The 12913-nt window shown below is 40.4% G+C and overlaps 1 pseudogene; it reads left to right on the top strand.

Annotated features, from left to right (window-relative positions):
* On the top strand, positions 10688 to 12570 carry LOC102167514 (annotated as a pseudogene).

Genomic DNA, 12913 nt, shown 5'->3' with positions numbered 1-12913 from the left:
ATCATAAATTAATATCTCTAAGAATTCATGTTTATATGAATCATATGTGATACCTCTTCCTCTAAAATATAAGATTGTAAAACCACAGTATACCCACAACACACACAAACATAATTATCACTATTTCCCCAAATGTTTAGCATGGTTCCTTGCTCAAAAGTTTTGTTCAATGATGAATGAATTAAAACTAGGAAAAGAATTGTACATTTACTATCAAACCGTCAACCCATTTCTACCTCTTGTTACTACAGTGCCTCTCAATAGAATGAAGAAAAGTCAAAATTGATTTCAGGTCTCCAAAATAGGAACTCAGTCTAGCCAATATCACCCAGAAGTTGATGCACTGGTTTTATTAGGAATTATGGAGGCATTTCATTCCTACTTGTCCAGGATGGAGTTAGGGCCTTATCCTTCTCAGTAAATGTTTTTGCCCCCTTCCCCCCACCCCAGACCGGACCACACTATGATGTATAGCATCATAAATATTGGCTCTTGAGTACCTCATTAAACATTTTCTTCTGAACATGTTTTCTGTGTAAGGGAGTACTAAGCCCTTGGAATTTAAACATATAAATAGGAAAATTATAATTCAAAAAGTAGCAAATAAAATTGTATAGTAACAGGAATAGTAAAGAATAATATGATTAAAAACTCTGCAGAAGCAGAGAGGGGCAGCCAAGCCTAAGGATTGGAGTAGAGGATATGTTCAACACCAATATTTATATCCCTACCCAGTTTGGGAGCCTCATCCACTATTATTTTACTTCTAGCTACTTAAACCTTGCTTTTTACCATATTGGTGCAACTGTCCATTACTTTTTTTCCCTGTCCTGAAACCTTACCTCAGCTTTTCCTACCAGCCTTTTACTCATACAAAGGTCCTTGATTTGGCTTTTATCTCATATGGAATTTTATTCCAAGCATTGTATTTTCATGTTCTGCTCTGGTTTTCCTCATGCTGATCACAAGGGGGGTCAACCTGTTTGGTTCTAATACATTCTGGGGAAAGACATCTATATTTCTAAAAACTTCTGACATAAGTTCAAATCTGCAGGCAGGTTTGAGAATCCCTGTTCAAGGATCTTCTACAAATCCCCAATTCTGAATTGAAATGGATTATGCATATCTGTCAGCTCATTCTAGTACCTGGTTTTTGCCTAGTTAGTTTCTCTCAACCATAGCCTAGATTTCATTTCTTCCCACTCTGTGTTCTGACTTTACAAAGAATAGAGTAGCTGTGGCTAGGACTGTTTGTTTTCTGATTAAGGGTTAACAATGTAATTCCAGAGATAGAACTTGAATCCGTGTGGTTTTTGTTTCTATCAGTGGGACTTGCACCAAGTCTCACAAGGTGTGGAAAATAACAAGCAGGACTTAGTGCTAGCCTCTGTCCATCCTAGATCCAATGGAGAAGAAAAGGGAGGGAGGAGAGGAAAGGAGAAATGATGACAGCTTTCCACCTCTTCTGATAGACTAGCATACAGAGAAAGTGAAGAAAAGATTAGGAGTTGCCATGGCAGCCTGAAGCTTCTCTCAGAAACCAAGACTTTCCTTGTCAAGCTATCAGAGGAGGAACACCTTTCTCAGTAAGTCTCAGCAGAGGTGAAGGGGGCTTCATAGACTAGCAGTGAACCAAAGAAAATAGCCATAGAGATGGACCCTTTTTATTTATGCAGCAAGCAGCATGTTCCTCCAGAGTGTGACTAGGCATTCAATGGTTGGGATGCTGAAACACAAGAAACCTACCAATTTCTTAATATATGTAACTGTGAATCAACTAAACTCTTACATTTCAAACATTTTTACATTTTAAGTCAAGCAACTGAATTACAGTCATGTTGCAGCAGTCAGATTTATATTTGGGTCTTTTAGACTTCCAGCTAATTTAGGAAATTATCCAAAATTCAAAAAGTATCATTACACTGTGGTAATTTTTTGGGTATCCGGGTACCCACTAAAGCATTGGCCTATATACCTTCCAATTTAGGTTGCTAGTGGAGTACTGAATGGGCTAACTGTGTCCAGATATCCCTATCTTAATGCCACTGGAATCTGAGACCTGGGGGCTACTGTATAATCAGTTGATCAACTGACTACCTATTTGATCAATTAACTCATAAAACATTTATTGAGTGCCTATTATGTGCTAAGGACTATGCTAAGTGGTAAGGATATAAAGATAAATAATAATAAAAAATCACAATCTTAGTGAGCTTTCAATATAGAAAAGCAGTTCCAGTTTCAAAACATTGTGACAATTGTTACAATCATCAGAGAAGTATGTGTATATAATAAAGATATATGTAAAAGAGCTAACACTCTCTTTTCTGAGGGTAAGGCACATTAAAGTCAGGAGAAAAGATATGATGTCAAGTATTTTGTAAGAATTTATCAGATGGAAAATGTTGAAGAAGGAAGAAATTATATAAGCTAAAGAGGGATGAAGCTATGTGATCCGATCGTCTACAATATTTGTTCAGGGAGGGGGACACTGGTGAGAAAGAGACAACAAAGAGAGTTAGGAGCCGAATCAAGGAGGCCATTGTCACCATGATGAAGAGTTGGGACATTACTTAGTATATGATAGGGAAGTTTTCAAACCAGAGACTGCTTTGATCAAGTCATGTTTATGTGTATATGAGTCTGGTGTGTGTGTGGTATGTAAACATGCATGCCTGTGTGTGTGTGAGAGAAAGAGAGAGAAACCTTTAAAACACTGGAATGGTAGTAGTCGAGGGGCTCTGGTATGATTGCAGACAGGGAGACTGGCTAAGAGGTACAATCATGACCTACATTAGTGATAGGGGTTAGAGATGTGAGAAGATATTTCTGAGAATTGACATAAGATGACTGTGTGGATGAGGAAAGTAAGAGGTATTTTGTTTGTTTGTTTTGTGTTTTTTTGTTTGTTTGTTTGTTTGTTTTGTTTTTATGGCCACACCTGCAGCATATGGAAATTCCCAGGTTAGGAGTAAAATTAGAGCTGCAGCTTAGACCTATACCACAGCCATGGCAACACTGGATCCTTAACCCACAGAGCAAGGCCAGGGATTGAATCCACACCCTCATGGAGACTATGTTGGGTCTTTAACCCATTGAACCACAGTGGAAACTCCCAGGAAGAGATTTTTATGGCTTGGGTACTTGGATGAAGAAGTTGTTCACCAAAACAGGGAAAGTGAGGGGTTGGAGATGATGAATTAGTTTTGAATGGCATGGATTGTAGAGCCTGTGGAATGTGTAGAGAAAGATGTCTGATAGATAGCTCTATATACAAAGAGTGAATTAGGCTGAAGATATAAATTTGGGATTTGTAAGTAGAGATAGAGTAAAAAATGATATCTTTTATGGAGCATATTAAAAGATTGAATACAAAGTTCTAGACTGGTATTTCTCAAGCTTTAGTGTACAGGTCACCTGGAGATCTTATTAAAATACAAAATTTGATTCCATAGCCTCAGAGAAAGCCTGATATCACCTCTAACAAGCTGTTAGGTGATGCTGATTCTGCAGGTATGGGGCCACATTTTGAGTAGCAAGGCCCTAGAAAACATTAATGTTTAAAGACAGGTAGATGACAAGAAGTCCACAAAAAGGATAAGTAGAAGTCAAAGATGTAAAAAGAGAACCAAAAAAAAAAAAAAGGGAAAAAAAGGGAAGTATTACCTGTCTTAGTATCCAAATGGAAGAAAGAGTTTCATGAAGAAGAAAATATTCAACAAAGTCAAAGGCTGCTGTCAAGTACAATTAACAATACACTAGATGTGGGAGTTCTCCTGTGCTGCAGCAGGCTAAGGATTGGGCATTGTCACTGCATCGGCTTGGGTTGCTGCTGTGGTGTGGGTTTGATCCCTGGCCCCAGTCCACATGCCACAGGTGCAACTAGAAAAAAAAAAAAAAAGAATAGATGTAAATGTCAACAAAAATAGGCAATTTGAAGGTAATTTTAAATTTGGACAGGATAGTTTTTGTATGGTGAAGGGAGCAAAGGCCAGTAGTATCAGAGAGCTATGTGAATGGTAGGGGAGGAAATAGAGATAGGAAGTATAAACTGGTTTTTGTTAAAAACAAAACGAAAACTTGACTATTATGGGAAAGAGACTATTTGGGTGATAAGAGTGACAAAAGGTTGAAAAAGTATTATCATATTTAAGATAGAAAAGACGGAGTTCCCATCGTGGTGCAGTGGTTAACGAATCTGACTAGGAACCATGAGGTTGCAGGTTCGGTCCCTGCCCTTGCTCAGTGGGTTAACGATCCGGCATTGCCGTGAGCTGTGATGTAGGTTGCAGACGGGGCTCGGATCCCGCGTTGCTGAGGCTCTAGCATAGGCCAGTGGCTACAGCTCCGATTCGACCCCTAGCCTGGGAACCTCCATATGCCGCGGGAGCAGCCCAAAGAAGTAGCAAAAAAAGAAAAAAAAAGAAAAGACATGCAATTGTGGAAAGCCAAATAACCCCCCCAAAGATGTTCATATCTTAATACCCCAGATATGTGAATATATTATCTTAGAAAAAGACATTTTGCAGATATAACTAAATTAAAGATTTTGAGATAGAGAGATTAGCCTGGATTATCCAGGTGGCCCAGTGTAATCAAGGGTTAAAAGAAGAAGGCAGTAGTGACAGAGCCAGAGGACCAGTTGTGATAATAGAGGTGGGAGAGGTGCTAAAGCTGGTTTTGAGAAGGGAATAGCCAAGAAATGCAGGCAGCCTCTAAAAACTGGTAAAGGGCAGGAATGGATTCTCTTTGTAGAGCCTCCAGAAGGATTAGAGCACTGTCCATTCTTTGATTTTAGTCTAGTGAGACTACTGAGGTCCAGAACTGTAAGATAATAAGTTTATGTTGTTTTAAGTCACAAATTTGTGGTAATCTGTACAGCAGCACTAGGAAACTAATACAAGGATCCTTAATATACTAAGGAAAAAAACTAAAGGAGAATTGGAATGTGTTATCTCAAACAAGAGGAAGGGAAGTAAAGATACAGCACGATATAGCTGTTACCTAACCTGTACTTGGATCCACTCACGCAACACACACTAAAGCAAATCTATTGACCCCAGGTTGTGGTGAAGGGAAGCATAGCATTTATTGCAGGGCCCCAAGCAAGATGAACAGGCAGCTCATGATTAAAAAACCCAAACTCCTCAATTACTTTCATGGAAGTGATTTTAAAGAAGGCAGCATTAGGGATGTGGGTTGCTGGGTGCCTGATCAGCTCCATGGACATTCTTCTGACTGGTTGGTGGTGAGGCAAAAGGATGATGTTTCCCCAGTTAACAGCCTGAGGTTCAGTTTTCTCCAAGACTTTACATCAGGTGTGAAGCTATGGACAAAATAACTATCCACCACCACCTCCTGTACACTATCCCAAGAGCTTTTCTGAAAGTTCTGCATCATCAGACCCTCTCTTGGCACAGTCATGAAGAGGTAACACCATTGCAGCTATCCCCAACTCAGTCACTTCTACAGCTTCACATACTCAACCCAGTTTTCTTGGATGTCCACTTTAGTCTCTTTGTGAACATTTGACATGATCTTCTTGCCAATAAACAAGTGAGAGAGATTCATTTACAGCAGATTCTTTATGAAAGAAAATATGAGGCCAGGAAGTTGATACTGTTAACTAGAAAAGAATCTGAACTTTGATGATCACAGCCCTGGGTTCAAATTTCTGTCCTTAATAACTATCAACTTGGAAGAGTAACATATCGAAACCTGTTCTCTTGCCTATAAAATAAGGGTCATAGTGCCACCTTCCTAAGCATAAAATGAGCGAATATATATAGAATATCCAGGCTCCCTTCCATTTTAAGTGCCTTCATTTTTGGTGCTTCAGGAGGGTGTGGCAGCTGCTTCATTGTAGCTAAACACAGACTGACTGCTGGTAAATAGTCTTCACATTAGGCCGAGCTCTATTAGGTCTGTAAGAAATTGACCTGTGAGAGAACCGCTGGAATTTCTTGGACTGTTTTCTCCTTTTGAGGGTTTCTAGGTTGAAACCAAAATTGAGAGAGAATATCATTGGCTCTTAGCTCCATCTGTTTTTAACTCATCTTATACCCTCTACATGAAGGCAATTTATTCCTCACCAGGTCCACCTTAGTAAGGGAGGGTCTCCTTGCAGCTCCCTCAGACCCTTGCCAAGTCTCTGCCCCATCCTGGATTCCACACTGGGGCTGCAGGAGATTTTGCTTCCTGGTTTCCTTGGAGATATTAGTGGCAGCTCCTGTGCTGGAGGGAAACCTGAGCTTTTGTATTTAAATGTGGGAAGGTGGGGGGAAGGGAACTTAAAAATAAAAGAGAGGAAACCTGAGTAAGGAGGATAGTGGAGGTGAGCCTGTGGGTGTTCAAGGATGCAGACAGGGAAAAGAAAAATCCCTCATGCAGAAAATCAAAGAGAAGGCAGCAGGGGGCAGAGGGGTGTTTATTTCATGCATGAGAAATATCTTCTAAAGACTCATGTCTGATTTCAGGTTGTAAGGGACAGAATTTCCCAGGCAATTGAGAACCCCCTTTCCTTGTCTGGGCTCAGGGTTGATAGTGCTGCTCAATTTCATTTCCATGAAGCAAGAGAGATTTTTCACTTTGCCTAGTGTCCAGTCTGAAGCTTAAATATTCACTGCTGGTGTAGGAGGACCCACACCAATATCCTTCACTCTCCACCTTTCCCCCTACAATGTCACTAAGTAAAAGCTTTGGGCTCTAGATTACCTGCTATTTATTGGCTGAATCCCTAGTGAAAGGTTGGGGGAGGAGGAGGAGCTGGTGGCTGGTCAGAATATATGCTAAGATTGAATTGCACAAAGCTCAGATGATGTCATCTTGAATAAAGGTCTGACCTACTGAATGTTAAATGTGGCTGAGTGATGAATCCCCAGAAGGGATCAATGGCAGAAACCTCTATGAAAGGACTGTGCCGCTTCTTTAAAATATTAAATAGGTGGCTCTGCTGATCTCTGACTGCAACTCCCAGAGCGCTGGTGGAATCTCAGCTTTCTGCTATAATCACTTAAACATTACTTACTGCCCTAGATAACTGTGGGTCACGTGGAGTTTGTACCAAAAAAGGAAGTGTTTGAAAAAAGCCAAAGCCATTATAAGCCATCAGAGTGCCTGCCAGTTTTAAAAAGAGGAAACAATTCAATTTAATAAAACACTTTCTGAGGTCTACTATGAACCCAGTGTGTGCAGAATGAGTGAGATGGTCTTTGCCTTCAAGGGGTGTACACTCTGGTTAGGCTGGCAGATACACTTACAAATAACCAATAGTGCCAGGCAGCAAGTAATCAATACCATAGGGGAGTCCAGAGAGTGTGAATTATAACACAGGAAAGAAAAGAACAGTTTATATTAGATGACTCTGAAGTCTAGACTTTTATAACAGACAAAGAAGAGGGAAGTACAGAGAAAACTTCTGCAAGGATAGAATAGAAAAAGCAGTTTTACAAATTGCCTGATATAAAATGCCAGGTCTGCAAAATTGTCTGTCAAGTGGCATGCAAGCTAATTTTTCACATTTGTTTCTCTCTGATGACATTTTTTTTTTTTTTTTTTTTTTAGGGTCGCACTAACGGCATATGGAGGTTCCCAGGCTAGGGGTCTAATTGGAGCTGTTGCTGCTGGCCTATGCTAGAGTCACAGCAACGCCAGATCCTAGTCGAGTCTGCCACCCACACCACAGCCCATGGCAACACCAGATCCTTAACCCACTGAACAAGGCCAGGGATCGAACCTGCAACCTCATGGTTCCTAGTCAGATTCTTTCCACTGCACCACAATGGGAACTCTGACATTATTTTGATTGCTGGGATTTATGAGGGACTTTGTATTGGTGCTGGCTTGGCCTCTATTCCATTTTTGCCACTCACTAAGCCACAATATTTTGGTATTAGAGGATCAAAAGGGTTAATAGTTTCATTTTAAAATAGACCCAGAGGCTAGAATTGTGTGAAAGAATGCTTTAGAAAGAGTATGGGTTCAGGGTGAGTAAAAGCTATAAGGGTGTGAAGGGGATTAACAAACTTGTCTAGTTGAGATAGGACTAAAATAAAGGAGGAATTTATGCCAGTTGGAGCTCCTTCTCAGCGTCATGGTACATAGGAATGAGGAGATAAGTAATAGCATCATAAATGCTGGAGAAATTTTTGACATCCCTGTCACTTACAGTCTGAGTTTAGTGCATGCTGTTCAGTCATAAGCCTTCTAGTTTTTATCCTAAAATTAGGAAAAGTTTAGAAATACGTTAAAGGACATGGAAGCCAAAGGCTGTAATTTGTGACTATAAGCCTTCGGATGGAAGATATCAAGAGGTAGTGGGACTAAAGGAAGGCAGTTATTTCTTAGAAAGGAAAAAAAAAAGCCAGATGTGCTCAAACCAGTCATAGCTTCTGTGTCACTGAGATATTGGTTATGAAGGGTTTTGTTTTCTAGGTCCTACTCTTAGTTGATTAAGAACATACCTATAATAAAAACATTTCCCTAAGTTTTGGCAATATAGCAGAATATTAGCAATTTTTAGACTAAAAAAAAAAAAAAAGTAAAAGCACAGAATGCCAGGAGTCTACTCTTTTCATTCTTTTTATTTTTTCATTCTCAGTCACATGGTTTACCACAGACTCTTTGGACTCCTAGTTTATTTCCTTTAAGGACACTGCCAAGTTTCTGGATAATTGACAAAAAAAAAAAAAAAAAAAAAAAAACCTCTGGCTTCTTAACCTCAAGTAGACACCCACAGACACGTGGGCACCTCATTCATCCAAACACAGTCAAATGCACTTATACCATACATTTTGGTAGTTATGATCAATGTGGCATGACAATTCCTAAAAAGGAGTTTGGTAATTTAAGGAGTGTCCCCTTGACACCACAAAAGCTGGAAACCAAGGTAGTGGAGACAAAATAAAAATTATAAAGGAAAAAGTGAGTCATAAATAATAGAAAATAGAGAGGGGGAAAAGGTGGAGAAGTAGAAAATTAAGGGTAAAAAATTAAACTAGGATGGATGTCTTAAACACTTAATGAATAGCTTAGGATATGAAAAGTGAATGAATAAATTTTCCAGTTTACTCTCATCTTGATTTAAAGATAGAAATTTCAGAGCTAAAAAGGATCTGGTGATCATCCAGTATATTTTTCCCTTTCACAGATGAGAAAGTGGGAGTCAGGAGGAGATGAGTGACTTATCTAATACCAGAGTTGATTAGATATGAAGCCAACATTAGCAGCAAGGCTTCCTGACTCCTGGTGCAGTGTTATTTCTGCTACATCATTTCCAAAACCTGGTAAGACTACCTGAATCCAAAGTTCATTTGAAATTTAAATACTTTCCCATTTTTCCTTTAATCTCTAACATTTTTTTTTACTATTATTGTGTTGCTTTAGAGCTTACAAAATGCTTGATCTTCTTTAATCTTTATGCCAACTCTGAGAGGAATAACTATCAGCTATAAAATAACTCACATGGGACATACCTAATTTCAACTTATGATATGGTTTTCCCCCACAAATACTTACCCAACTCTTGCATGTAAGTTGGTGCCGCCGCAGTGGAGAACAATATGTAAGTTCTTCAAAAAACTAAAAACAGAGTTATCATATGATCACCAATCCTATCCTTAGGCATATATCCAGAGAAAAAGCTAATTCAAAAAGATACAAGCATCCCAGTGTTCATTGCAGCACTATTTACAATAGCCAAGACATGGAAGGAACCTAAATGTCCATCAACAGATGAATGGATAAAGGAGATGTGATATATGTATATGTCTATGTGTGTATATATATGTATATACATGTATATATAAAATATAAAACAGAATATTACTCAGCCATAAAAAGAATGAAGCATTGTCATTTGCACCAACATGAATGGACCTAGAGATTATCATACTAAGTGAAGAAAGTCAGACAGAGAAAGACAAATATCATTTGATTATCACCTATATGTGGAATATAAAAACAAAGTGATACAAAACAGAAATAGACTCACAGACATAGAAGACAAAGTTATAGTTACCAAAGTGGAAAGGTGGAGGGAGGGATAAATTAGGTGTTTAGGATTAACAGATACATACTATTATATACAAAATATGTAAATAGAGACACACTGCATAGTAGGGAACTATATTCAGAATGTTATAATAACCTATACGGGAATATCTATATGGATCTATATAGATCACTTTGCTATATACCTAGAAACTAATATAACATTTTAAGTAAAATATACTTCAATTAAAAATTTAAAAATTTTTTATTTTTATTTACTTATTTATTTTACTTTTTAGGGCCATACCTGCAGCATATGGAGGTTCCCAGGCTAGGGGTCTAATTGGAGCTGTAGCTGCCAGCCTATGCCACACCCACAGCAATGCAGGATCCAAGCTGCGTATGTGACCTACACCACAGCTCATGGCCACACTGGATCCTTAACCCGCTGAGCGAGGCCAGAGATCGAACCCGTAACTTCATGGCTCCTAGTCGGATTTGTTTCCGCTGCACCATGACAGGAACTCCAAAAATTTTTTTAAATTTTAAATAAAAATTATCCAATTCTTATTTGTGGAGTACTAAGGTAAGTTAAAAATAGATAGCATTGCTCACTCCCATCAGCTGGCCTGTGCTCCATGTCTTCTGCTGCTCCTCCGCTCACTCCTACTCCTCGGTGTCCCTCAGCATCTGTCGTCTCCTCTGGATCACAATGGAAGAAGAAATCGCTACACTCTCATCATCGACAGTGACTCTGGCATGTGCAACGCTGGCTTTGCTGGGGTGACGCCCCTGGGGCTGTGTTCCCATCCATCACTGGGCATCCCCGAAACCAGGGCATCATGGGGCATGGGGCAGAAGGACAGCTATGTGCATGACAAGGCCCAGAACAATCATGGCATCCTGACCCTCAAGTACTCCACTGAGCCCAGCATTGTCACCAACTGGGATGACATGGAGAAGATCTGGCACCACACCTACAATGAGCTGCGTGTGGCCCCTGAGGAGCACCTTGTGCTAACGACAAAGGCCCCCTGAACTCCAAGGACAACTGTGAGACGATAACTCAGTTCATGTTGGAGATTTTCAACACTCCAGCCATATGTGTGGCCATCCAGGCCATTGCTGTCCCTGTACACCTCTGGCTGCACTTGCACTGTCATGGACTCTGGGGACAGGGTTACCCACATGGTGCCCATCTATGAAGGGTATGGCCTGTCTCAGGCTATCCTGCATCTGGACCTGGCTGGCCGAGTCCTGACCCACTACTTCATAAAGATCCTCATGGACCGGGGCTGAAGGTTCACCACCACAGAGGAGTGGGAGATCATGGGTGACATCAAGGAGAAACTCTGCTGTGTCACCCTGGACTTCAAGCAGGAGATAGCCACCACCATGTCCTCCTCCTCCATGGAGAAAAGCTACAGGCTTCCCGAAGACCAGGTGATCACCATAAGCAACAAGTGGTTCAGGTGTCCAGACATGCTCTTCCAGTCCTCTTTCCTGGGTATGGAGTTCTGTGGCATCCACAAGACCACCTTCAACTGCATCATGAAGTGTGACAGCGACATCAAGAAGGGCCTGTATGCCAACACAGTGCTGTCTGGTGGGACCACCATGTACCCTGGCATCCCCAACAGGACGCAGGAGATCACAGCTCTGGTCCCCACCATGATGAAGATCAAGATCATGGCTCCTCCCTAGTGCATGTACTCTGCGTGGATCGGGGGTTCCACCCTGGCCTCACTATCTGCCTTCCAGCAGATGTGATCAGCCAGCAGGAGTGGGACAATTCAGGCCAGTCCATCATCCACCACAAATACTTCTAAAAGGACTGCAAGCTGAGCAGATGCCTAACAGTCACTGCATGGGTTAATCCAGAAGTATAAATTAGCCCTGGCAAATGTACATACCTTGTGCCATCCTCCTGAAACTAGAATAAGCCCTTGAAAAGAAATTTGTCCTTGAAACTTATATCTGATATCAGCACTGGATTGTAGAATCTTATTGCTGATTTTGACCTTGTATGCTAGTTAACTCTTCCTTTGGTATGTATTTAATACCCTGTGCATATCTTTGATTTAAACATATAGCTCTGTCACCTTGTGGCTGAGGTAAGAACATGTTTATGACAGAGAACTCCATTGGCTGGTTGAGAATCCGAAACTGAGTCTTTCCGATCTGTGCAGGGTATTAATGCTTCCCACCTCCTATTCCAGTGTTTCTCTGGAGGCTGGCCAGAGTCCTGAACCAGGTGTCATTTCTGTCATGCTGGTTGGATGGGGTTGGGAAGGTCTAAGTCTTAGAACCCACTTTCCTTTCTTACCCAATGTTTTCCCGCCAGAACACTGTGGGTTGTTACTTGCCTTGAGTTGGAAAACAGTATGGATTCACACCTGTAAATTTATTCACCCTTCTAATTTATGTAAGGTTTTTGCATGCAATTCTCAATTCTTTAAGAGATGACAACAGGTTTTGTTTTTCTACTGTCATGTGAGAACATTAGGCCCCAGCAGCTTGTCATTGTGAGGAAGTAAAGTGCTGCAGTAAACTGAAAAAAATAAAATAAAATAAAAAAACAGACCATATTACTTCTACTTTTCCCTACCCTATCACCAGCTAAGAACTTACTGTGCTTTGAGAAAATGAAACATACAGAAGTAGGAAAGTAGCCTGATAGTAAAGATAAGCGATAAAGAAGTAATGATGTGAATGGTACAGCAACATTTGCAAGTTGGTGCTATGGATGAGGGTGGTTAAATCTGCTGACCATTCTAGATATTTATGATAGGGGAAGTACTACCTTAGTTGCTTCTGTGATGGTAATCCCTGGTATTTAAGGAAATTCTCTTTGAAGCTGATGAATTCAGTTCCCAGAAAAAGACCTAGGACTGATATTGGGGAAAAGGAGCACCTCCTCCCC

Source organism: Sus scrofa, chromosome 13 (assembly GCF_000003025.6).
Source record: "Sus scrofa isolate TJ Tabasco breed Duroc chromosome 13, Sscrofa11.1, whole genome shotgun sequence".
NCBI lineage: Eukaryota > Metazoa > Chordata > Mammalia > Artiodactyla > Suidae > Sus > Sus scrofa.
Note: the sequence above shows the minus strand (reverse complement) of the source record. Positions and strands in the feature narration are given on the sequence as shown.